Here is a 26,825-nt window from a genome sequence, read left to right as displayed (position 1 = left end):
ATTAACACTTGTGTTGAAGTGAGAGCAGGTAAAGTTGTTTGTGATATTGGCAAGTCTTCACAACAAAGGGAATTGTAGCACACACTTATGAATCAGGCTTTTTGCACACATTTATTTGGCACAAGTTAAAGTGCTCACGTAGAAAGAAAACCTTTATGTTTCCATTGTTCCATTGTTGCATTTAAATCTTTGCCAGAGTGGTACCGCGTCTCCTATTATGAGGGAGAACGTGGCTTGTAATCACTTCAGAAGCAGCAACTGACTTTCCCGAAGTGCGTGTCCCTAAGACTCTTGTAACATTCATAACAAATACGTTGTTGTCATAGACATTACTGAAGTCATGAGAAGAACAAGTATTTCCCAAGCCAGTAGACCGATTCTTTCCAAGGTGAAACCAGCCCAATTAAAATGTAAACACTGAGGTGCTAAAGTTGCTGAAGCGGTTATAAACCCAGAGTCCTCTTATATAAGGGTAACAAGGTAATCCAAGGCTGGAAGTGTGGCAATACAACTTTGGGGTAACTACTGGAAACAAGAAGGTGTACACAAAGCTGGGGAAGGGAGCTGGGTGCCTGTTAAAAGAACTGATCAACCATCTGTGAAGTTTAGACAGTTGAAGTAGAGAAAGAGAACCAGTCTCGAAGCCAAGACAGATTTCTGTGGTAGCTGTAAGACAGGCAGAGGAGGCTGCCCTTTCTCATGGCATAGGAAAGAAGAGTGCCTTGCCTAACTGTAGAGGTCGAAGAGTCTTGTCTAAGTTGCTTAATACATTTTCAAAGTATCAAGTTGCAGCAGAAGCAGTAGAACTGTGGTTATTTATAATTTTGTCAGAACACTTTATATGGAATGTAGTTGAAGCAGTAGTAAACTGTGGAGCAAAGGAGCCTGCTTTCACAGTAATATTTGTAAAGGGGAGTTGTCAAGGAGAAAGCAACACCCTTGGAAGAAACATCCTGACAAGTTATATTAAAGACGCTGCAGACGTTACAAAAGAAGAACTGTTGTTGAAGCACAAGTGGTACTTTTGTTTTGAACTTTATCAATTTGATCCTAGGCGGAGGTTATCCAGGATTACCATTGATGCTGTTTTCTTTGTGGAACTTGGAAAGGGAACTTTTTAACAAACTAGGAAGGAAAGGTTACCAGTAGAATTGTGTGTTGAGTGACCTCTTATTTCTTTGACAGAAGTTGACTTTTGACATTCCTGGGGAACAAGAACTTCCATGGATAAGTAGAAGTCATCCAAGACACTGGTTATTTGGTAATCTTTCATTTATGTTCTTTATGCTTTGTGTTTTGACTGTTTTGTTGTTTAGTGTGAGGGTAGTTTTGTGTATGCTAGGAGATTTTCCCCTTATATGGTTGACTAAGTAGGGAGGGAATCCCCTGGTAGAGTAGGCTAAATTAGGTTTTCTTTTGCATTTCTTGTTGAAAATAAAATGTCCGCCTCACATTACTGACATTAATGACCCCTCACAGCTGTCTGTACTCCTTCCGAAGTCCATTTCCCCTGTCCTCTTCCATCTTGCCAATTACTTGTTGAAGTTTAGTGTCCAACTCTACCTGTAGCTGGTTTATTTGTATGTTCCTCTGTATTTCTGGGGCTATAAACTCCCCCTCATGGTAGCTTTAAATTCACCCAAAATTATGTATTCCCGTACCTTCTCTGTTCTGTTAGTTTCAAAGAACTAGCCTATTTTACCCTTTAACTCATCACAGATCACTCTGCCTTTGAGAAGGTTGTCAGGGAACTTGCACCTCCATAGCTCAGAACCTCTCTTCCCTATGCGTATAGCAAGTATAATGGGCGCATCGTCCCCAGCTCCAGCTCTGTTACCTGCCTCAGTAAGGTGTTGGAGATCCACACATAATCTATCTTTGAAAAGGACCTATTCATGTGGGAATAGAATATATATCCCCTCTCCCCGCGCTTCTCCCTCCAACAGTCCAATGGACCAAGGCCATTTGGGTCATGCATGTCTTTAGCTCCACAGAGGGGGGCCCTTGATTGTGGTAGATCCTCACACTCATATCAGTTTGCAGGGCCCAAGCTGAGTTAAAGTCCCTGACCAGGATTAGATACCCTGTGGCAAACCTCTCGAATCTAGTTAGTAATGCTCACAGGAACCTGTCCTGCTCTGTGTTGGACGCATATATCACTGCAAGAGTGTATGTTCCCTTTTCCCATCTGACCATTACCATGATGTACCTGCCTTGGCTTTCCTCCTCAGTAGCAATAATACGTAGACCAAGCGTCTCCCGGCTATCAAGACTCCCCCGTCTTCCCTTGTGCATTGGACTGCATTATATGGGGATAACCTTTCAATTTCAGCTTGTTTGTCCCACTTACAAAAATATGTTTCCTACAGCGCTACAATATCTGGGTTCTCCCTGCCCAATAGTTGCTTCACCTTCCTCCTTTTTATCGGGGAGTTAATACCCCTGACATTAAATGAGGTGAGCCGGATCACATTCCCACTACCTGTGGTCATCCCAAGTTCATCCCACCTTTTGAGATGGGTATCACTCCCTCCCCCGACCCCTCCACCCTGCCCTCACTCCATCCTCTCCCAAACTGCCCATTCCCCCCCAACATCTGGTCGGGCTCAACCAACCTAAAGTCCCCTCCCGAGTACCAGGGCCTGAGAGTTGAGCCCCCGTAACAACCCAGAGAAAATGTGTGCGGGTCCCACAAGACCCATAAGAACTATTTCAAAATGGTCTGCACTGTCTCCACTCGGCCCCTATTGCCTCTCGGCATGTGTCCCACGCCCAGGTTGTAGTCTCTCGTAGCCATACTGCTTATTCGCCACTCCCCTCAACGCAGTGGGCCCTTATTGGCGTCCTAGGAAGTCCCTTCTGCAGCCTCCGCCTTTGCAGGTAAACTGATTGGACCGTTTGGCGCCCTTTCCGTGTGGCCCTGTGAGTCTGCATTTATCTATGATAGTTTAGCATGAGCTAATTCATTCATTCATTCATCCATGCATCCATTTAGTGTAAATCCTGTTTAGTAATATAGTTTGATCCGAGCTATTATGGATCTATATTTGCTGAGAGCCATGAAGAATTATATTTAGCTTGTTATTTTGTATAGCACATTCTGTGTTTCTAGGCGCTAGATATGGTCTGCTTTCTGTCCATATGAATTAGGCTTTTTGCTGAGCATGAAAGGGCATGTCGAACACACTGTAGATGTTTTCATAACAAATCTGTCTCTTGCCAGACAACCAGCTATTTTCGAGCAGAGGAAAGAACCTTGACTGCTGCTCTGCTTTCGTTTGTTCTGCATGAGACTCGATGTACAAAGAGACAGGAATGTTACACGATATGTTCTACATTATTCTATTCTAAGAACAGCATGTCATGTCACTGTGTTCTAGTACAGTATATGATTATGCTATGCTGAAATTATGCACGCACATAGCTATAGACTGCTTCTATTCATGAAATATATCTAGTGTACATCAGATGCCACTAGTGCTATTGTGTGTGCGTGCAAGTGAGCTCTCAGAGGAGGGTGTGTGTGTAGCTAGCTAGAGTAGTCTGCTGGAGGGAGGGGGTAGGTGAGCTCCTTTGCTAAGAGGCCCATCGCTGGGTGCTTTCATTACTAGATTGGCTCTCATTGACAGATTTACATTCTGCTGTCATGCATAATAAACATGCATTCATTTTATTACAATGTCTGTGTCTTGTGATCTCTCCATTTCTGTGTGTGTTATCATTCTTGTTTCGGTAGTATTTATTTCTAGTCTTACAGCCCCTGGCCAGGACCTTTGTCCATTCCCATAGCTTCCGTTTAATGGGCTCGCTTGTGGGTTGCTGCTCCTGGCGTGCAGTCGCCTCGTCCTCTATCTTCAAAATCTGCAAGCCTTCTTCACAGGTGGTGACTCAGTGCTGCTTCCCTTCCCGTGAAAATAACAGTCCAAAGGAAAGGTCCATTTATATCTCACTTGCACCTGCACCAAGGTCCATCATCCTTCTCTTCAGAGGGGTGGACTGTGCTAAGTCCTGAAACAACTGGAGCTCCGACCCATTAATCTTTAACGGACCCGCCATTCTGGCGGCTGCCAATATCCGCTCTTTCTGACCATATTTCTGCAACGCCACCACCACATCTCTGGGTCTGGCCCCAGGTTCTCCTCTCTTGGGCCCCACTCCGTGGATACGGTCAAACTGTATCCCAGACAAGTCCTCCAAGTCCAACAGTTCCGCAAACACATCTTGCACCGTCTCCTGCAGGTCCTTGTCTGCTACCCCCTCGTCCAGGCCTTTTATGTGTATGTTAGATCTCCTCGAGCGGTTTTCCAGGTCTTGGCTCTGGTTTTCCAGATGCTGCGTGTACCTCACTAGCTGGTCCACCAGCTTATCTATTTTCCTAGTGTCCTACGATATAAACTATATGGCATTTTCTGCTGCGTCATTCTTCTGCTCCAAGTTCCCATATCTCCTTTTAGTTCCTGCATTTACTGGGAGAGTTTGGCCAGCATGCTACTCAGCTGTGACTGAATTGTTTCAGTAATTTTGTCACCAAAGACTTGGAAGCACTGCTTGAAGACTTCTTGGGTGACAGCCTGCTCTCTTGCCGAGGCTGCCAACCCCTTCGGCTTGCTCCCTGTGGGAGATCCATGGCCTCCCCCTATGCCAGCCTCTCCTTCCAATCCTCCAGAGTCTCTGAAAGTTGCCCTCCTGCGCCTTTTTGAAGGACTTTTGCTCATTGACATCAGAGGAACGTTCTTTAACGGTAGGGGAGATGGCGTCCCCTCTTCCCTCTTGCTACATCTGCAAATTCCTACTTCTTTCTTCTCGTGTTTCCATGGTGGCCATCTTGGAAAAGGGATTTCCTTCCTACAGCAGGACGCCGCAGGCCTCCCGTTGTAGGGAGAAAAATCTTTTATTTTTTTCAGCACGCTGTGTTACCGTTTTGGGAACCCGGGGTGCTAATGGTCTTCATGCCCCATTGCAGGGGCTGCAACGGGGGATAATGGTCCAGAGCCCTCATTATCCGCCCTCGCTTCACTTGACCCGATAATTTGTACTACCGTGCCATTATCCCCCGTTGCAGTATCGGGGGAGGAACGCCACATTATTTCCATTAGCATAACACAAAATGCTAATGGAAATGTTGGAAAATCTTATTCAGTCTATGTACTTCACTGAGAAATATAAAGTAGATGGAGTCTATAAGATTTTTATTTTAGTTCTATTTTTCAACTGTGAAAACGGCTGTTCCTTTTGTTGTTTGATGTATTTTTTTTTGCATGTGAGGTTAGAACGTAAGTTGGGGAGGGAAATGAGGGAAGAGGCACCAAGCACTATTATGGACGGGCAGGTGGACAGGGGAAGATGTTACACATGTGTTACTTCTATGGTTGGGGCAGTGTTTCTCATGCTCCTTGATTACAGCTCCCAAAGCACTTCAAAATTGCTTCCCCCTGCAGAGCAGTGTGTTGCAGTATATACAGAGGACTGTTGTCTTCGAAAGATACAGATCAACAGCCTATCTTATTGCTTGCAAGGTAGCTGCTGGGATTGTGTGTCCCACAGAAGTAGGCTGTGTGGTTACAGTATTGGTTGAGGAAGATGAGGTGGAGGAAGACAGCTTACTACTTGCTAAGAAAGGAACAACCTTTCTGAGAGCGTTGCAGTGGTTGGATTTGGTGTGGCGGTGCATGGAGGTGGTCCTGTAGCAGTACTGTCCAGGTAGTCTGCGACTGAGCACTCAGTGCATTTCACTTTGGTAGCTTTAGCCTGTGGTACATTCCCAACAGTGCTAAGGAACTGCCACACCCATGATTCTCTCTGGGTGCTAGAGGTAGGCACTTCCGCAACCTCATGTTCCTGGTCGTCTTCATTGTCTTTGGAAGTGCTGCTCTTTTTTTGTTGTGTAGGTCCTGTAGGTGGTGGTGGCATTTGGGGAGGAGGGATGGCAATAGCTGATGCCATTATTAAGATAAATAGCAGTTTTGCTAATATTCTTCCAAGTATGTGCTTTGTACTAGATTGTTAATGGATAATGAGTAAGTTTAGGTGGAGCTGTGCAAGGGTACATTTTGAGCTTGAAAGTTCCCAGATCGGTAGAAAATGCAGTTCCGAACGGTCCTCGAAGCGCGGACCTGTTCGCGAAGTGCGGACACCTTCGTGGACACGTCATCATGTCGCACGCGAGTGCATGGACACGTGGCACTGTCCGGAAAGTCTGCGATGACATCAGACGTTCGCGGACATCAACAGACACAAAAACACTGGAAAACGTTGCAATAAGTGTATAGAAGTGTTCAAAATGATGCTAGAAGATGGGAAATGGCAGAGTTTTATGGTAAAACATTGTAAATTGGACAAAAATGTTGCTATATTGGGGTCATCTTTGAAGTCCTGGGTGTTAGTCTTAGCAGTGCACGGTGGTGATGCAAGTTATGGTTGCTTAGCGTACCATAACTGGTGAATTTCTGAGGTTTTTCGGTTTTACTTGTAACCATAAAGTCCCTTTAACAACGTTTTTTCATTGAATATATATATATTTTGAAGGGGCATTTAGGATAACAGAGGTGCTAATGGTTGTGTGATAGCCTATTTAGAAAAGCCATATTGCTTGCGTTGTGCTGCTGTTAGAGGAAAAAGCATTTGCTCCTACCCCACTACTTCCTCTGGGCTCCCTTTTTTAACAATTTCATCATGCCCCATTATTTCTAACATGATGCAAATTAACTTTGTAATTGCTTCTTGGCGGGGATTAGTTGAGGTGCAGGGTGCGGATGGACTGAGGTATAACTAGTACATGTGTGCAGCTTTTTTATGTTCCATGGGCGCATTCAATAGGCAGGTCGGCCATCTTGGATTTAGAGAAGTCATGTGTGTACACTGGGTCCCGGGAGAGGAGCTGGCAGGGCCTCTGGTATCTCAGCCTCTAATTCTGTGGTTATTGCATACATGGTGAAAATATTTACATCTTGCCCAGTGAAAGCAGGATTAATGAGGCTATCCCCTGCCACCCATTTCCTGTGATGTGGGGGTGACCTGCAGATCCTCCCCACAGTGGACTCAGGCCCCCCACCACCTGTGGAAGGGGTGGACATGTGACCCCCCCTAGGATTTTTACATTCAAACCAGGGACCAGGCAGGGGTGATGTTCACAGTTCCGATAAGGCATACATTGTTTTGGGGGTATCAAGTAATATTATCCCCACCAATAATATCGCCATATATATGGTCATCGGGAACGGCTATATGTGATATTATTAGTGGGGATCATTTTGGGGGTAAATGGGAGCGGGGATTGCGGGGGTGTCCCCTCTCCCTTTAAAATAATATGGTGTTTGCGGGGTTGTCCCCCACAGGTTCAATGGGTTAATATTGCCGCAAAAATACGGCGCCATTCTTGTATGGCGATATTCTTGCCGGGATATTGACACATGGAACCGTTTTGGATGCCATGTTCCGAAATCATTCCGCCTGCACATTATATGCTGACCCCCCAAACTTCTGCCTTTACCACAGTACAACTCAGTGCCAGCGCACCTGCCAGGTTCAAAAATGTACACGTGAACCCCCACAGTGTCATTGATGTAACCACAATTCTGGGAATGGATGATTGAATAAGACCCATGTCTGGATTATTCAGGACCACGTAGACGTCCTACGGGATTGTGAGTGCTAGAAACATGTTTTCCCTACATTTGTATTTTGTATTTGTATTTTATTTATTTGTATTGCGCAGCCTGCCCACGGGCATCAGGGCGCATGTTTAGAAAGGTGGTTACAAGAAAGTGTTACAACAGGTAGTTAGAGGTTACACTTATGTATACATAAACATATATAAATTATGTACAACATTTACAAGGATAGTATGCAGATGCATTATATACAAGGTAGCTGGAAGGTGCAGCATGCAGCCAGTGTTACATAGGATTGGCCGCCATAGCGTCTTGCTCATGGAGCCAGTGTTTTGTTTTCCTTTTGAAGGATTGGAGGGAGGGGACATTCCTAAGTTCATTGGGTAGGGAATTCCAGAGTTTCGCCGCAAGGACTGGGAAGCTCGAGCCTCTGGCAGTTTGAAGCTTGAAACTGGGGATGATAAGTGTGTGCGCTTGTGCAGATCTTAACGGTCTGGAGGCTGTGTGTTGGCTGAAGCGCGCTGATAGGTATGCCGGTGCAGCGTTATACTGTGCTTTGTGACTAAGAACAAGTGTTTTGAGGGCGATACGCCGTGCAATGGGGAGCCAATGTATGTTGCGTCTGGTGGAAGAGATGTTGGCGCGCCTGGGTATGTTTAGGGCCGCCCTGATAGCGTTATTCTGTGTTACCTGTAGTTTATCAATGTTTCTTTGGCTCGTACCAAGGTAAAGGGCGTTGCAGTAGTCAATTTTTGATAAGATGAGGGTTCTGGCGAGAATAAGGCAGTTGTTCGTTGTTAAGAAGGGACGGCAAGCTGTGATCAGTTTACACGTGTACGCGGATGCTGAGACTACTGAGTTGGTTTGTCTGTTGAGTGATAGGGTGGAATCTAGGTAAATACCGAGGGTTTTGGTGACATTAGGAACCTTGATAATGTTGCCATCAATGTTGAAGGCCTCATATTTACGGTCGAGTTTTGAGAGTTTGGGCTGAGATCCTAGGATGAGTAGCTCAGTTTTCTCGTCGTTTAGGCAAAGCCCGTGGTGGGCCATCCACGCTTGGATGGCAGTGTAGACGGCATTAAGCGCTTTGGTGTCCGTTACATAATCCCCAGTGATAGGGATGAGTATCTGGGTGTCGTCCGCATAATTTGTGTAGGTGACACCCAGATAGTCAAGAATATCGAAGAGTGGTTTCGTAAATACGTTATAGAGCGAGGGTGATACGCATGAGCCTTGAGGGACTCCACAGGGGACGTGAGCTGGGTCCGCGGTGGCGAGTGGTGAGAAGACCCTCATGGACCTGTTTGCAAGGAATGAGCTGATCCAGGAGGTGGCTGCATCAGAGAAGTGGGCAGCAATTTTGAGGTGCTGGCAAAGGATTTGGTGATCAACCAAGTCGAAGGCCGCAGAGAGATCCAGTAGGAGTAGGAGCGCTTGTTTACCCTTGTCTTTCATGTCCTCAATTTGGGTTTTTAGATCTATCAGAGCTGTCTCAGTGCTGTGTCTCGGGCGGAAGCCCGATTGTCTGAGGCCTAGTAGGTTGTTGGTATCAAGGTAATCTTGAATTTGTAGATACGCAGCGCGGTCCAAGATTTTGAGGAGGTAGGGTACCGTTGTGATGGGCCTATAGTTAGAGGGATTGCTAGGGTCTAGGTTAGGTTTTTTGATCAAGGGGATTACCCAAGCATCCTTGAGGTTGTTAGGTGCTATGCCAGATTTGAAGGAGGAGTTGATGACGGCGGTGATGAAAGGGGCAAGGTCGTGTGCTGCTTCCTTTTCGATAGGAGCTGGGCAGGCGTCACCTTGGCAATTGGATGGTTTTAACTTCATAATGATATTTTCCACTTCCTTAATGGTGAGGGGTGAGAAGCTGAAAGGTTGGAAGGAGTGTTTAGGCGATGGGATATTATAGGATTGGGGATTATCTGTTGAGTCAAGGAGGTGGGTTTTTTGGCATTGATTTTAGCTTGGAGTGTAGTGATTTTGTTTAGTAGTGCTTTTTGTATGTTAGCGCACCATTCAACGTTGGGGGTACACTTGTCGAGAGGAGCAACTGGGGACTCTAATTCCTTGAGAATTTTAAAGAGTTCTTTAGTGTTGGATTGTGCTTGTATGATCCTGTTGTTGTACAGTTCTTTTTTAGCCGCTAGTATGGCTACCTTGTACGAGTGGGTGATGGATAGGAGGTTAATTTTGTTTACTGGTGAGGGGGAATATCTCCAGAGAGACTCCGCTTTACGTTTATCTTTGCGCAGTTCTCGAAGGTGTGGGGTGAACCATGAGTTAAGGTGGTTGCGCGGTTTTTCTTTGCGTTGTTTGATAGGGGCAATGGAATCAAGTGCTTTTAACATCGCTCGGTTGTAAGTGTCCACAAGGACAGTGGGGTCGGTGCAGGTGGAGGAGACCGAGTTCATTAAGAGGAGGATGAGTGGGAGTAATTTCTCAATAGTGATGTCCTTCTTGTTGCGAGTGAGGGTAGGTGGTGCGGTGCAATGTTTGTCTATGGGTTGGCAGGAGGAGTTGATAGAGAATGTTATTTTATGATGGTCGGACCATGCACATGGTGACACTGAGATTATGTTTAATGCGCAATTCAAATCTGAAACCCAGTCTAGTGTGCGTCCCTTGATATGAGTCGGTTCATTGACATGTTGGGTGAGGCCAAAGTCAGAGAGGACACTTGCTAGGTCGCAGGCTTTGGAATCGTTTGGATCCAGGTAGCCCAAATTGAGGTCACCAAGTATGATGATTTGGGACTTAGGCTTGATGCTAGCTGCTAAAATGGCAGAGATGTCCTCTACGAATGTGGAAATGGGACCAGGTGGCCGGTAGATGAGGTGCACTGAAGCGGTATGGTTGGGTGAGATTGGGAGTTTAATTGAGAGTAGTTCGGCGGAGGGCAACTGGTGGGTGTTCACAGCTCTCAGATTAAGAGAGTTCTTGAATATGAATGCTAATCCTCCCCCCTTTGTTTGGTTAGTGTCCCTGTCGCACCTAATGATGGAGTAGTTGTCGGGGATGGCAAGGGTCAAGGCAGGACCTGAAGCCGCGTGTAACCAGGTTTCTGTGATAGTCAGAAAATCAAGGTTTTTGGTCACAATGAAGTCTGCGATGTCTAGCGCGTGAGCGGGGACAGAGCGGCCGTTGATGAGCGCACCTTTGAGCGCACCTTTGAGTTTAGCTTGGGTATTAGGGGTGTTGGCTGGGGGGGCCTCTGCCGTTGAAGGGGCTGCTAGGGTAGAGGTATTATTCTTGATGGAATTGACCGGATTGTCCCTATTGTCTGTGTTCACGTGATAGGACCAGTGGTGACATCTGGTTGCTAGTCTTAGGTTACGAACTGAGGTGACGCATGGTTTGCTACGTAGCCTTGGGGTTAAACAGCTAGATAGGCCTGGCGATGAGGGTTCGTCTGCTGTGGGTGTAGGCTTATTGGTATCAGACAGGAATGAAGTGATGCAGTGCCGTGGTGTAGAATGTGTTCTTGAGGAGTAGTGTAGGCGAGAGCCAAGCCTCGCATTTCTGATGGGTGTATGGCACGGTTGGATAGGGATGGGTTTGGAGGCGAAGTGTCGTAGCCACAGGGCTGGATCAGTGAGATATGGGTTTGGAGCTGTCGTATTGTAGGATAAGGGTGAGCGCAGAAGGGTGGTGGAAGTGGTGGTCGCCAGATTATGTTGAATAGCCATAGTGGGACCGGGTTGCGCGGTGGTTAAGGCCAAGATGGTGTGCAGGGTGGTGTACAGTAAATGAAGGGCAGAATGTGGCCGTGGCAGAAAACCCGGCTTATATGAGATGGTGTCTGGTAATGGGCATTGTGGGTAAGTGGACGGGGTGCAATGCATTGTTGACAATAGTGAGGCACAATGTACCATAAGGCACAATTACAATAGGGTCAGAAAGCGACTATAAGGCACAACACAATTGCAATAAGGTCTGTAAGCGACCATAAGGCACAACACAATGACAATAAAGGTCTGTAAGCGACCATAAGGCACCACACAATTGCAATAAGGTCTGTAAGCGACCATAAGGCACCACACAATTGCAATAAGGTCTGTAAGCGACCATAAGGCACAACACAATCACAATAAAGGTCTGTAATCGACCATAAGGCACCACACAATTGCAATAAGGTCTGTAAGCGACCATAAGGCACCACACAATTGCAATAAGGTCTGTAAGCGACCATAAGGCACAACACAATCACAATAAAGGTCTGTAATCGACCATAAGGCACCACACAATTGCAATAAGGTCTGTAAGCGACCATAAGGCACCACACAATTGCAATAAGGTCTGTAAGCGACCAAAAGGCACAACACAATTACAATAAGGTCTGAAAGCGACTCGTTGTGAGGGTCAAGGTTAGGTTTCAGCACATGGTAGTTAGTATGGTTAACTGGTGCCATTAACTTCCCTTGCTTCGCTAGGATATCTGGCTAGAGAAGGATGGTGTAGATAGCAGGTGGCAAAAAATACATGTACAATCTGGGTAAACCTAATCTCAGTGCGCTAGTAATGCAAAGGGCTAGTGTGCAGCTGGGTGGAACATTGTATCAGCAATAGCATGGTGGTGTAAATAGGTAATACAGAGTTGGTACAAGTATTTACTAAGCAGGCTAAGTGCGCAGATAAACAGGAGAGACAATAGAGTGGCCGAGATCAATATAGAACAGCGTAGGTTTAGTGGTCTATGCACTGTTTATTGTTATGGTCTGCAGCTTTGTGCGTTAGTTTTGTGTACAGCACTTTGGAAGGTGAGCTTACCTGGGGCTGCGTGGAGGGCAGAGTACTGGGCCCCAGGCTCCTTAGGAGACTGGATATACAGGTGCATGGTTGTGACGGATCATCGCTGGCGCCTCGTCGGTAAATGCAGGATTTAACGGATGCCCTAGACAGTTATATGGTTGTAGTCAGAGGGTTCAGATGTTGTTCAAGAAGGGTCTAGTGAGGGGCAGCGTCTCTGGGCCAGGCTCAGAATGCTCGAACAGGCGCAGGAACAGGCCTTTGTGTGGCCTTCGTGTGCGTCGCCGTCGGATCCGCCTGCCGGCGGGAAATTCTATTCAAATGCGAGGCTTAGCCTTGTTTTCGCACCGTGAAGCGCCCGGCATGCGGGGGTCAGGCAGGGCGAAGAGACAAGGACAGGCAGGCCTTGCAGTGTGCCTCGAATGATGCCGCACAGCCAGCAGCTGCGATCGTGGCCTCTGTGATGAGGAAGGGGCTCCTGCCCTCTTCCCTTGGTGCAGGGGACGGAATACATAATGGAAACAGGGGGTTAGTTTGGACATGGCATCTAGTCATTAGGAAGGAGATGGTGTCAACTATACATCTGATTTTCAGATACAGGAATACTATTTGCCCAAGTAATTAGATCTCACTGGTGTTCCAGAACAACCACAGCCCATACATAAATTGATTTGGGAAATTATAAATTTACTTGGGAATGATATTTACAACTATATGCCCGATAAAAGACTGTGCGGCCATTAAAGCAGATGTTAACCAAGTAATGATAACCTGTTCTACAAAGGAAGTCTGTGGGTTTGCAAGAGCTCATAGGCCTTTCCTTGTAGAGGTTAAGTCCTGATGGGGACATTGGGGTCTTGCAGGGATACAGGGCCATACAAATGATAGACCAGATAATCAGAACTGTGACTTGGTGGAGGGCCATAGAGTCACAGGGACTAAAGTATGCACACATTTGGTAATAGCATGGTGCACCATAATGTATACAAAGATGGTCCTCAGAAAATGCCCCAGCTTTTCCTCCACATGTGCCAACCCAAGGAGGCCTTCGCAGGAAAAAAAAACATCGTCTGAAACTTGACTTCACACCATCTGCAGTTCTCCTCGTCCCTTTGGAGATCCGTGTAGTGGTGTGTGTATATAGAGGCTACAGTGGTTGCTTTTCCCCGGTAGTCTAAGAGCATGCAGCGAAGCCCACCTGGTTGTCCCTCGGCAGATGTCCTTTTGCAGTGGGTGTCTGTCCATGAACACTAGCACACTAGCTGTTGTACCAGGGGTAATCTGTGCGGTTTCACACACCACCTGTGGCCCAGTTCTAACAGAGTCTTGCCAATGTACAATGTCCTGGAGGTGCAGCGCTAGATAATAAAAGTAGAGGTTAGCTTGTCCATAGCAATTCTGGGACTTTTCCCACCCACACACACACACACACAAGCCTGTTGATTGCCATTGTACATCTTTTAAGGAATTCCTGTGGGAGTGCAAAGTGATCATTGGCAAACGCATATTGTTATTGTTATTGTTATTGTTATTGTTATTTTGCACTTATATAGCGCCTTATATACCATTGGTATGGTCTGAAGGCGCTTGTAGGTTGAACGCCCTTGGGAACCGAAGTTCAGATCAGTAGAGAGAGTAGGGAGAGCATATAAAAACTTTGGATCTATTACTATTCTACCGAATGCTATCATACCAGCCAATCACAAAGGGAAGTATGAGCTCAAGTCTGACTTTCTCCAAGAATCTCCTTCAGGCTGTTTTTAATGCAGTCCACATCCCTCACATGCCAGGCGGAGCAATGTCATAACGACAGGGAAATGTTCAATTCTTTTTAGGAAGAATAGCTCTGAGTCTCTCCAATTCGTTGTCATTCCATAATGGGCCTGCCACATCCAGTGGCTCTTCCTGGTGTCATCCTAGATCCCAGCACTAAAGCAATCCACATCTGCGTACAGAGAAATGAAGGCCTCCACTCTTTCGTTGCCCTCCCCCCCATCCTGTCTCTCAAGGTCATAGCCATGGGCTCCATGACCAACAGGAAGCAGCTGGCTCATGTGCAGCCATCTGACAGTCATCTGCTTTTTCACCACCGCCGCAGTCACATGTGGCATATGATTATAAAAAAAAAACATTTTACTTTTTCAATCTGACAGAATATTTGTGATCGTTTTTTCGGTCAAATTACATTAAATAAATATATGGGGAGGGGTGAGGGAATAGGTTGAAGGTTAAGGTTGGGGAAGTGGGGGTGCATGGGGTCTTCCCCTGCATTTCCGATCAAAAAACAACCAAACTAAATTAGGTCAAATGGAAAAGGTCCAATATTTTCGATCAAGTAGAACTAAACCGATTATATAGTACATTGGCCAGCCTCCTGATATTGACACTAGTTGATCTCTGTAATGAAGCCCAACATATCCTCATGTACTAGCTACATCATGCGTGGAAGTACCACCACTGCCAAGGCTTTACAGTCAGTGTTTAGTCTGACAGTTGTCTATAAAATGGCCATTCATTGTGTTTCCCTAGCTTTAACACCACCATAATCTTAAATCCCAAAAAGGATACAGGTTCCTTATAACAAATTCTCCCTGTGCTAAATCTTTTATAATGATTTCTTTTAGGAGTGTACGCTATCGACTAAATGTTCTATATTAGTACAAAGGCACCATGGGTGTGTTGCGGTCCTAACCTGGTGGGACAATTGCAATAGCACCCCTATTGCGCCTCAAAAATGAATGGCACAAAATTATGTCTTATTTAAACATAAACATTACACTCATAGAGACTTTGCCTCATTACAAGTCAGCCGATCCGGAAACAACGGTGGCAGTAAATCGTCCGCCACTGTTGTTTCCGGACCGGCTGATTCCGAGTCCTGCAGGCTTGAGGTGCCACTCCCGCCAGGTCTGACCTGGCGGAAATAACATCACCCATCTGCAGGCGGACATGGAAACACTGGCTCTGTCATAGACGGAACCGCTGTTTCCATGGTCCCCATCGCCATGGAGTCCTATTGGACTCCATGGGATTGGGGATTTACAGAATTCCGCCTCCAGAATTACCGGGTCACCGGGGTTGTAATGTCCCGGTGATTCCGGCAATCACGGAGGCGGAATGGTATTACCGGTCCGGCGGCAGCCTGCCAATATTTCCAGCACAGCTACCGCCGGACTCGTAATGAGGCAATACTCTATCAATAAGTGCAAAACACAATTTTAAAAAACACCAAACACCAAAGAGGGATTGTTTCTCCTTCTCAAGCTTTATTCCAAACACTTGATCAAAAATGCTTTATTCCAACAGCCAACACGTGTTTCGCTTAGCACCCATTTTAGTTCAGTGGAGGCTAAGGGGCGTCTTCATGGCTATGACATGATAAATATATCTTGATTCATCTGTAATTAACATCAGTGACTGTATGAGCCTGCATGTCCTTCCTCAATACGTCATTGCATAGGTACCGCATTGTCTGTGAACGGAGTTGTGTCCATTTTTGCAGCATAGACCTTCAGCAAAATTCAGCGTTTTCATCTAGCACCATAATCTTGGCTGTCAACATCAACGAGGGTGGAAGAAACAGCATATGGAACCTCATCAGTTTATGAATCGGGGCGATGAGTCCCACTGGTCTAGGATACATAGTAATGTTGACCCGCCCAGTACTTAGCAAATCCCTCATGTTCCCCCACCCCCATTTCAGGAGATGCATGTCCTATAACCTAACGTCTATAGGGCAGAATGAGTATCGGGAGCCTGGCAATACCGCCACCCGGGAATGGGCAATTATCGGTCCATTCATCTCGTAATGGGCCGGTATTGCCCAATCGCGGGAGGCGGTGCCGGTAGCAAGCATGGCGGTAGCTGTGCCTGCCATACAGGCACGGCTACCGCCATGCTCGTAATGAAGCCCATTGTTTCTTTTTGAAGTCACTCTTACTTTCTAAAGAAATTATTTCCGTTAAGGACTGAACCATAACAGAAATAATGTTCTTATGAAGGCAGAGTGACATTTTTTATTTTTGAAGTCATAGGGTTCCCCCACCCCATGACATGAAGGCCTTCAGCCTAGGGTCTTCATGTCATTGGGTGGGGGTAGCCACCAGACTTTTTGTATTCACTCTGCCTTCATAAAGAAATTATTTCTGTTACATAAATAATTTCTTTAGAAATGCAGTGAATTAAAAAAGAAAATGTAAAAAAAAAGAAATTTGCAAAAAATATTTTTTTCTTTTTTACTCCAAGTGGGGGCCCCATCCAGAACATGTGGTTGCGGGGCCCCCACGCACCGCAGGGGTCTGGGGGCCCCTGTTACGCCAGTGACCCTTCCCCCCCACCATATCCGCATAAGCCGATTATGACAAAATGATTTCTGATCTGGAGGAGTATAAGGATGAGTAGTGGCTAAACTGTCTACTCAACCCCACAGGTCTACAAACGAACAATGATCCCAATCATAAAAATAAGAGGCACAGTTGAGCTATACCTCCTTCACCTTTTGTGCTAACGTGGGTGAAAGGAAGGCCATGGTCTCAGAAGGGATGTGAATGTGAAGCAGTACAACAGTCCAATATAAAAGGAATGTCCAATCAAGGTTCTATAAATATATATATATTATAGTGTGTCGGTCGCTGCACTGTAGTCGAGTATTGAATTCTATAGGAAACCCGAAAAAAAATGAATTGCTAATAACGTTTGACTCGTAGGATGGATTTGGCTGAAACTTTGCAAACAAAATTGTATTCACGGCCCCACTCAAGACCAGAAATTGTGGGAAATATCCACAAAAAAATAAAGAAGTTGAGGACACCAAGATGGCCGCCAAGAGGAGAACACTGTAATCGGTGTGCTCTCACCTCCCAGCGCCCAATACGTTGAAGAAATAACAGTTCAGCTCTCCCAGGCGGGGAATATAAGTGGGTGGCAGCAGGGATTTAATTGCTGAGCCCGGTGAGAACGAGTGTTGACCACAGGTCGCTGCGGCAAAGCCAACAGGAACTCCCTACCCTGTGCGGCAACAGCAGTACGGGGCTCAGGCAACCCCCTGCTAGAGACCCCGAGCGGGCCGCAGAGACACGTAGGAGTAGCAGCTTGGGGCGGCCTCCTCTGGGGACCGGACGCCGTGCTAACAGAGGGACAAAGCTTGGAGCAGAGCATGGGAGGCACCAGACTGGACGAGCACATATCTTACCTGTGGCCAGTGGCAGTGACGAGGAGCGGGGCTGACGGACACACTGCATGCCAGTGGAAGAGAGAGAGGCAGCAAGGCCCAGGCCTACTGGTGGCTGCAGGGGCATGCAGGAGTAATGCTGCATCTCCTCATGAGCCTGGAGCAACAGCGGGCCAGAAGAGAAGGCCGGACGGATGCATTCCTCTTCACCTATCCTCAACCATATCTAGACAGGGACACTGCAAGCAGCAAGCAGAGGCGATTAGGAGCATGGTGGAGAGAGATGCTTTGCACTCTGCAAGAGAAGACGAGGTCAGCAGGGCTTGTATCCAATGGCCACACGGCAGGCCAGTGATTAAGAGCAGTGAGGTATCCCCTCCTGGATTGGGGAGCATTAGAAGGACTGGAGTGGGGTGGTCCCTTGCCCCCACCTCAGCCTAACATAGAGGAGGTTTTCAATGCTGATCTGAACTGTAAGGAGCAAGGAACTGCCTGGTCCGCGGACAGCAGCGCAAAGGCATGCAAGGAGGAGAGTGGCAGATCTGGTGTCAATGGGGATAGCAGGAGCGTCTGTCACCCTCCCCCAAAAAAAGGAGGTTCTGGGTCCAGGTTGGGCCCAGAAAGGAAGGAGAGTGGTCCAGGCACCTCTGACACAGGGGGAATAGTGCACCACATAAGTGGAAAGAGCGGAATGCCCACAACATGGCGCAGAGGTGCTCGGGTGGACAAAGGGGCCCAACACCAGCGTGTGCCCCCAGGATATGATATGGCATTTATAACGCACCTGTAGACACATGCGCAACATCTTCCCCTGTCCACCTGCCCGTCCATAACAGTGCTTGGTGCCTCTTCCCTCATTTCCCTCCCCAACTTACGTTCTAACCTCACATGCAAAAATGAATACATCAAACAACAAAAGGAACGGCCGTTTTCACAGTTAAAAAATAGAACTAAAATAAAAATCTTATAGACTCCATCTACTTTATATTTCTCAGTAAAGTACATAGACTCAATAAGATTTTCCAACATTTACATTAGCATTTTGTGTTATGCTAATGGAAATAATGTGGTGTTCCTCCCCCGATACTGGAACAGGGGATAATGGCCCGGTAGTGCAAGTTATCGGTCACCCCGGGTTCCCAAAACGGTAACACAGTGTGCTGAAAAAAATAAATGTTTTTCTCCCTACAACGGGACACCTGCAGCGTCCTGCTGTAGGAAGGTAATCCCTTTTCCAAGATGGCCACCATGGAAAGGGAAGGCAGGGCTCCATACAGAGCCCCTCTTCCCTTTCCATGGCAGCCTGCTGAAGGCGAAGAGAGAACCCTATGACCATATTACCACGCGCACCATTTCTTTTCCTTCAAACCTATCCCACATTCCACATAGCCGGTCCCAGGTGGACATGGCCACTTTAACCCCATTTGTCGTCCCTTGTGGTCATGGGCAGTAGCCGATTGTCCAGGTCATGACCTTATGCCATGACCCGGACAATCTGGCCACTGCCCATGGCCACAGGCTATACCTCGGTCACCAAAAGTATATCACTAGTTTTTGTACCTACATTATGACACTTGTCAAAAAATAAAACACGGGTACATTTGCAAAACAATGCTTTAAGGTCCTTGCCAATGCTCCTTACATGAGTTTGCAGGAAATCTGCCCATGTTTTATTTTTTCAAAAGTGTCATTTTAGGCAGAATTGCATGCAGTACCCTCCGTGACCACTACACAGAATAATGACTACAGGTGTTAGCCAAACCAACCTTTGGTATAAGTCTGTACCACACAGTTTTTGGTAGCGAGCTGAGCAGCCAGGCTTATCTCAAGAGTGAATGTGAGCAATACAAGTAGATACACAGAGGTCTTTCAATCACAGTGGTTCAAGTAAACTCTTATACTCAAGGTTTCTTGGTAGAAAACGTATTAATTTACTACACAATCATTTAGAAAACATTTCACTAGCGGAAGACAACTTATTATTATTTACCAATACACTTCAATACCAAACTCTAAGATTTTGAGACAGTTTGAGCTCCCCTGAAATAGGAGCCAAATGCCAGCTCAGTTACTTAGAAGTGAGCAAAAGGGGGCAAGGTAAGTAGAATAGATCACATATACTTGTTAGACAGTGCAAATAGTTTCAGTTCACCAGAGGAGTTCAATTCAAGTCAATAGGCCAGGCCAAAGTCAATGGGCTAGTGTTCTGGATAAGAAAGAGCAGTTCTGGTATCAAACGGTAAAGTCTTTGCAAAAGTTCTCAGAAGTAGTTTAGGCGAAAAAGAATCATATGTTGGGTCACAAGCTGATTAGGCCTGTAAGTTGGGAAAGTTTCACGAACTTTCACCGCAAGAGTCGCATTCTCTCTATTGGGTTGGCACAGTACCTTAGTATGAAGAACAAAATGCAGTTGACGACGTTGGTTCCTGGCAGGTCTTGCAGATCTCACTGTTCATGAGCCTCAGTCATGGGGACAAGAGGGAGGACGTCGGGGGACTCCTGCACTGCACGGGATCGTCGAAAAAGAAAACAAGATGGAGTCACTTCAGTTCCAGTAGCTGTAGATTCAAGCACACAAGCTGGTAACCCTTTCCCTGGTTAATCCTAACCAGCCTTGAGAATGGTATCCAGGTGGCTTACGAGTTGATTGGTCCCACCAACTCAAAGGAAGAAGTCGTCCTTGAAGGGGCTTCTCTGCCAAGATGAACTTGGCAATTCGGACCTACAGCAGGGCTTCACCAGACAAACCAACGGTCCAGAAGTTGCAGCAGCCATCCTCTTACAGCTCTTCTTCGTTTCTTTCGTTCCAGTGGCTTTCCAGTCCAAGAGACTCGCCTTTTAAACAGTTTTCTCCCTTTCCTTTCAGCCTAGCTGTCACTCACCAAGCAGGGTGCCTGTCCTTGCCGGAAAGTCAGCCAGCCAATCACGCCAGAGTGCATTTGGGTCTCATAGGAAACTAAGCACAGGGAGTTTCGGGCACCTCCCTCACTTCCTGCCCACCCCAGACACTCAGACGCCAGAGGCGGTCTTCACTCCTGAACCCCGCCAAAAAGCGCATGAACAAAGCGACCACACCTGGTTTGGCGCGCAGAGACAAACACTAGAAGGACCTTTCCAAAAAGAAACAGCGAAAAAAGAAGACTGGGATCTGTTTAAACAAAGGGGCTTAAGGCACCATCTTGAAAAACATGGCTCCCATGATTTTTAGCTACCAGTGTTCGCGGTCGGGAAAATCATGGTAGTTTGTTGTAAAACCACTGCCACCAGACTCTTCAATAGGAAAGGGTAGCATTTGACTGCTACATGAGCATTTAGACACAGGGGATACTATGTTACCCCTCAAGCACTCCATTGTAAGATGCTGTGTGCTGGGTCTAGAAATTTGGAAAGACTAGTAAAGTCAATTTCACTTTACATCCTCTGGGAAACAGTAGTTTATCCCAGAGAAGGTATCTAAACCTTTGGGAAGTCTAAAAGACACCCCTGTGTCACTGCACTGAGGGTGCAATGTAACACACCTGAAAAGATGATGCCTATGGAGTTATCTAAAACTCCATAATCAAAGAACACAAGTGAAAAACACACATCCAAATACATGAAGGAGTGGGAAAAAAGGCTCACACTCTTTCCAGGTAAAAAAAATCAAGTCCTCAAAATCCAGCAAAGTTGCTGGGCGTCTCTAAGGTGAAGGGAAGTAGCACATTTATGAGAATTCTCCCCAACAGTCAAAATGTATGTACATACAATAGTCATATAACTTAGCCCCCGCTTGACAAAACCCATTCAGACTTTACCCAAACATTCAAGGTTGGGTCTATAAGCTTTCTGGAAATTTTGGCCACATTCGTCAAACGGCAACAAAGTTATAAGCCATTTAAAAATGTTGAGACCCCCTCTAATTTAGCCCCCTCTTGATAAAAATCCTACCAAACTTTGCAAAACCATTCCGAATCAGGTCTAGAATAGAATTCCGAAATTGCATGCAGTTTCATTGAGTGGCACCAAAGTTATAAGCTACCCAATAACTGCTTTTCACCAACCCTCTAATGCAGAAATAGGCATAGATGTCCCTGAACATCTGAAGTGCTCGCGAACATCACAGGACCGTATCCGAACTGTTCGCAGACTTCGGAGCTGAAAACACCTGTTTTTTGCCTTCTTAAGGCCATATCCCAATCTCATCCTCATCAACCCTCACCACCACAGAGATTGTTTGATAAGTTTGACAAGTGTAATGTTGTGTTTTTTAATATGTTTTTACCGCGATGTCCGCGAACACTGGCGGCTGTCCACGGATCTAGCATGGCGGGCGTTTCCAAAAATCTGACACATTTCACGCTTTTCACTATCCAATCAGTGGGTGCGTCCGAACAGGGAAGTGAGTCCGCGGACCGAACCCAGATTTCACTAATTTCGTTTGACCTGCTTTTAGCCCGTTTTAAAGAAAGCTACTGGATGGATTTACACCAAATTTAGAAAAGCATGCTTTCGGGACCAATACACCGGTCCCGCCGCAAATCTGGTAAAAGTCCGTCCAGCGGTTTAGGCTGTAGGCGTGAACAAAATTCTTTTTCCATTGCGTCTATGGAAAAAAGGAATGTTGGCCCCCCCCTATAAGTTTGACCCCCTTGATGAAACTTCACCAAACCTACCCAAAAAATTCAGAATGGGCCATATACTTTTTTTTTGCAAAGTTTGGTAAGGATTCGTCCAGGGAGAGCAAAGTTATAAGCCGCCCAAAAGGTGCTCTTCCTATGAGTTGAGCAACTTAACCATAACAACACGGCCGCTACCGCAGGCCATGTAATATATATATGTATATCTTTTTTGATTTCCTAATTAACATCAACCAGGATAGTATGTATTGGTAGAAATGTGGTGGCTCTAGATTTGGAATCGTCCTGTGCTAAGCTCTATTGTTCCTTGTGCACCTTGATAGGATTCATATGTCACAAGATCACAGGAGCTGTAGGGGTTTAGCCAGCACCCCAATTGTTGAGTAGGAAGGGAGAGTGTTCTCCTGGCTATCTTGCTTCGGTGGTTCCAAGAATTATTCTTACACACTGGTACTTGCAATACAGTTTTCGCTTTAATTTGTGCAAGTGATGGGTTGTTTTACATTTGGTTGGTATGCATTTAATACAAATGGGGCTCTTATGTCCCCTGGTTGTCAGCCGACATGTGTTTCGACCTGTGGGTCTTTATCAAGGCTATTGTATACAGTCTGTAAGCCCCTGTGGGGTCCTGGTCCGTAGAGATGGGTTGCTGTTCTGTGGAGTGGGCCCATAGAGGGCTGCCAGAGGGAGGGACGGAAAGAGGGAGCAGGGGTCCCAATGGAAAGGATTTCAGTCTTACTGGCATTAAGGCAGAGATCATTGGCAGCGCACTAAGACTGAATGGCAGTCAGACATGGATCAGAGAGGAGGAGGAGGGAGGAATGAGCTGGAAGCTTGAAGGAGAGCTGCGTGTCGTCTGCATAACACTGGAAGTGATGAGTGAAAGAAGAGATAAGATGGGCCAAAGGGGCAAGGTAGAAATTGAAAAGCCACCGCAAGAGGATAAAACCTTGAGGGACGCTGCAGGTGGAGAGTGTGAAAGGGGTGAGAAAAGGACCCCGTTGGATCTGGGAAGGTTTGTTGGATTGGAATGTCGTCAACCAGTCCAAAGCCATACCTGTGATACCAAGGGTGACACAGAGCTGATTTATCAGGGTGGCATGACCGTGTCAAAGGTGGAGTAGAAATCCAGGAGGATAAGAACAGAAGGAGAGTTGGAGTCAAGATTAGAGGGCAAGTCGTCACGAGTGTTCAGAAGAGCAGTTTCCGTGCTTCTGCCAGTTCTGAAGCCAGATTGGTGGTCGTGTAGACGGCCGACAGAACCAGAGTGTTGGCTCAGTTGAGAGATGGCAAGCTTGCGCTTTGTTGTACCTGTTCACTTGCACTTAATTCCCCTCTCCCCTTTACTTTTTGTTGCTGCACTTGCACGATCCGAATGACGCAGGGTCTAGTAGGGCCGTTTTGCTTTGTCCCTGTCCCCGCCCCACTCATTTGTCTTGATGCTCCATGAAACATCCTTTTGCTGTGTCAGCACTTTAAAAATAACCAGTAAATAAATACATATAAATAAAATAATGCTTCTCAGGGAGTTTGCCCAGGAAGGGGGTAATCGAGATAGGGTGACAGCAAGGCAGGAGGTGTCATTAGAGGGCTTTTTAGGGAGTGGGTGCACAGGGGAGTGCTTATTTTATTTATTGGCTATTAGTAAGTTCTTGAGGTGTTGAGGAAAGGAGCTAGTGGCAACGGAGTAGTTCCACAAATCAGCCAGGGAAGGTGCAAGGGAGGCAATATTGTCAATGACTTTAGTGACAAATTGAAACATAATTAATAATATGCAGTGATGGAGCAAACACAATTATCTGGACTTGCAAGCCCTTACAATTGGGTACATTGAATGGGTACATTGAATCTTATCTGGCTTCCTTTTCTGTGATTTATTTACAGAAACTAGCATTATTTTCAACCCAGCCTCACCAATAACTTGTGTGCTTGACTCCAACTCACTTAAATCGCTTGTTCTGCATAGGAGCCAGGAAGGCTACACGCTTCTGGACTATGAAATCTTCAAATCTGGAAATGTGACAAGGTCACAGGAGCTCAAAGCTCTGTGGCGTTCATTGTACGGAGATGAAAGGCCCGGTCAAAGGCTCGCTTTGCATCTGAAAGCATCATCACTTTAAAAGCATGATGACCTTGTTTCTCAGGCTGCCCTTTTTGCGGCCTCCAGGTTCTTTACATTTTATTGCGGGTTAAATCTGCCGCTGCTGGTCAGTTGGCGCTATGGCAGTAGAAGAGGAGGGAGAGAGAGGGAAGAGCGGGCAAGGTGGGGAGGTGTGCAAGTGAAACAGGTGGTCTGAAAGAAAAGAAGAGATACTGAATGAGTGATGCGCTGACCGGTGATACAGAAATAGAAGAAGGAAAAGGGTAAGTATAATCAAGGGAGAGATGGTAGAGTGAAACACCTAAGAAAGAGGGTGGGAAGTGGAGGCAGAATCAGAAACACAAAAAAGCTGAAACGAATATGGAATATTATAAGAGCATGAGAGACTTGAAGGTGGTGATTGAAAAACGTGAAGAGTTGGGTGTGCGACACCAAAACCGGGAGGATTGTGGAGAAGTCTAATAACGAGATGGGAAACGTGTCAGATAAAGGTGATAGCAGCACAGATGATGGTCTAGAGTGTTAGAACGTCAACCAAATATCGTCATGCACTGCACAAAAAACCCCTCTCATACATCGTTTAATGGACTGCAGTTTTTCTTTATTTTTTTTATTTCAAACCGTTGTTTTTAGTTTGATTAATAAACTTTTACAACATTTTCGTTTACATTTACACTTACAATTTACAACAAATATGATCTTTTTCTTTCCATCTCTTGTTAGCCAAACATACACAAACAATGCATTTTCCTTTTTCAGCCTGAATGCATAGCATAATTGCATTTATATGCACAACATCAACAAAAACAATGAATCGCAATATCCATAGGGTAGTAACCTCACAAAAACTAAAAAAGGAATAGTAGCTAATTACATATTATTACTTGTAAAACACATAACAGTATAAATTTTGTTTATAGTAGAGGTAAAAACAGTAGTGCCGATCACTAAGAGTGAGTAAGACTGTCAAATAGATTGCGACTTGTTTTCTAGTTCCTGGTTTATAATTTTAAGAAATGTGGATAGCAACAGTATTTTAATGCAGCTGCCCCACATGGAGGTGAGCCAAAACCATTCCCTTTGAATTGACGTTGTACCCATCCTTTCAATTCCAATAACTTGAATACGGATTTCTTCAAAGAATGCACAATAGATGACTAAATGCTTTATAGTTTCCGACTCATTGACGTTAATGCAGAATCTACAACCATACCTAGTATGGGATGCTTCTTGCGGCAACCAGCTCTTTATTCTATTGAGCATTTGCATTTGGTTCATCTTGAACCTCAGGTAAATATCTCTAGCTTTATGACAGGGGAATTGAACTAAATAAAGTTTATGCGGAAGTCTTCCCGTACTGAACCTTGCCACTTCTTTATAAAGTTTGAGGGCTTCAATAGCGTTGAGGGTTTTGCACCAATCTTATTCGAACAAACAGAGTTTTACATCCACCAAACGATATTCCAAGTCAGCGGGAGTAAGGGTGATTTCGTTGAGCAGTAAAATCATTTTACCTTGATAATTGGCCAGGGATGGAGGATTAGAATCAATAAGCATACGACCTAAGTCCTCGTATAGGGAATTTCGGGGAGGGAACAACATTTTTTGCAAAATTTGCCAGTAGTCGCCAGTTGTATCGAGCAGACAGTGAGGTGAGACCCAACTAGTGTCTGAGTACGGCATTCGGCAAAGATTTAGCAAGACGTAAAGTCCCCTTCCAAAGTTTGCCTTGCAACTGATCAAGGAATTGGCCAATGTCTGCGAGACACATATCTAGGGCATACAAAATGATGGATTCAACTTTTAAAATATAAAATTCAATGAGGGGAATTAAGGAGAATTTGCAAAATTTGGTGTAAACCATGTGCATTTGGGTACCAAGAATTGCTGCTTTTGAAATCAATTCGTCCTTCCACCTCATGATTGAATTCGTGTGAGAAATTGTATACCCAAGACAGCGAAAGGTGGCAGCCCTTGCAATGTTGATATTATCAAGTGACCATTTCCACTTACAGGAATTCCTCTTCAAGTTCTTAAAGATGAAGATATGCGATTTGTCCACATTGCAGTGAAGGTTGTGATCACTGCAATAGGTAGCAAACAGTGCCAATTTAGCTTGTAGGCCAAAAGGGGTGTGATCGAAAATAACAATGTCATCCGCAAAGGCAAGCCAATAGGTTCCTAAGTGGCCCAGCCTCGCGGGATAGGTGATTTGCTTAGACCAGATTTCATTAATGCCACAAAGATATAGGTTGAATAAAGTGGCTGCTAAATTGCAGCCCTGCTTTACTCCAACCGCAATCGGAATGGCATCCGTGGTGGCACCCTTATGATTGACTCTAACAAAATAAGCAGTGTTATGATGTAGCTTTGCAATAAGAAAAATTAAATGAGGAGGGATTCCCATGAGATCCATTTTTTTTCCAAAGAAGATCACGAATCACACAATCAAAGGCGGCTTTGAGATCTATAGCAGCCATGTACAGAGGGCCCGAGTCAGCAACTTTTGTTTTAGAAAGAATGTGCGCCATTAAGGGTGCATTGAGCCCAGTCCCCATCTGCGCCCGAAAACCAAT

The sequence above is a fragment of the Ambystoma mexicanum genome, chromosome 6q, assembly GCF_040938575.1.
Source record: "Ambystoma mexicanum isolate Mex_15411 chromosome 6q, UKY_AmexF1_1, whole genome shotgun sequence".
Lineage (NCBI taxonomy): Eukaryota > Metazoa > Chordata > Amphibia > Caudata > Ambystomatidae > Ambystoma > Ambystoma mexicanum.
This window is presented reverse-complemented; position numbering follows the sequence as displayed.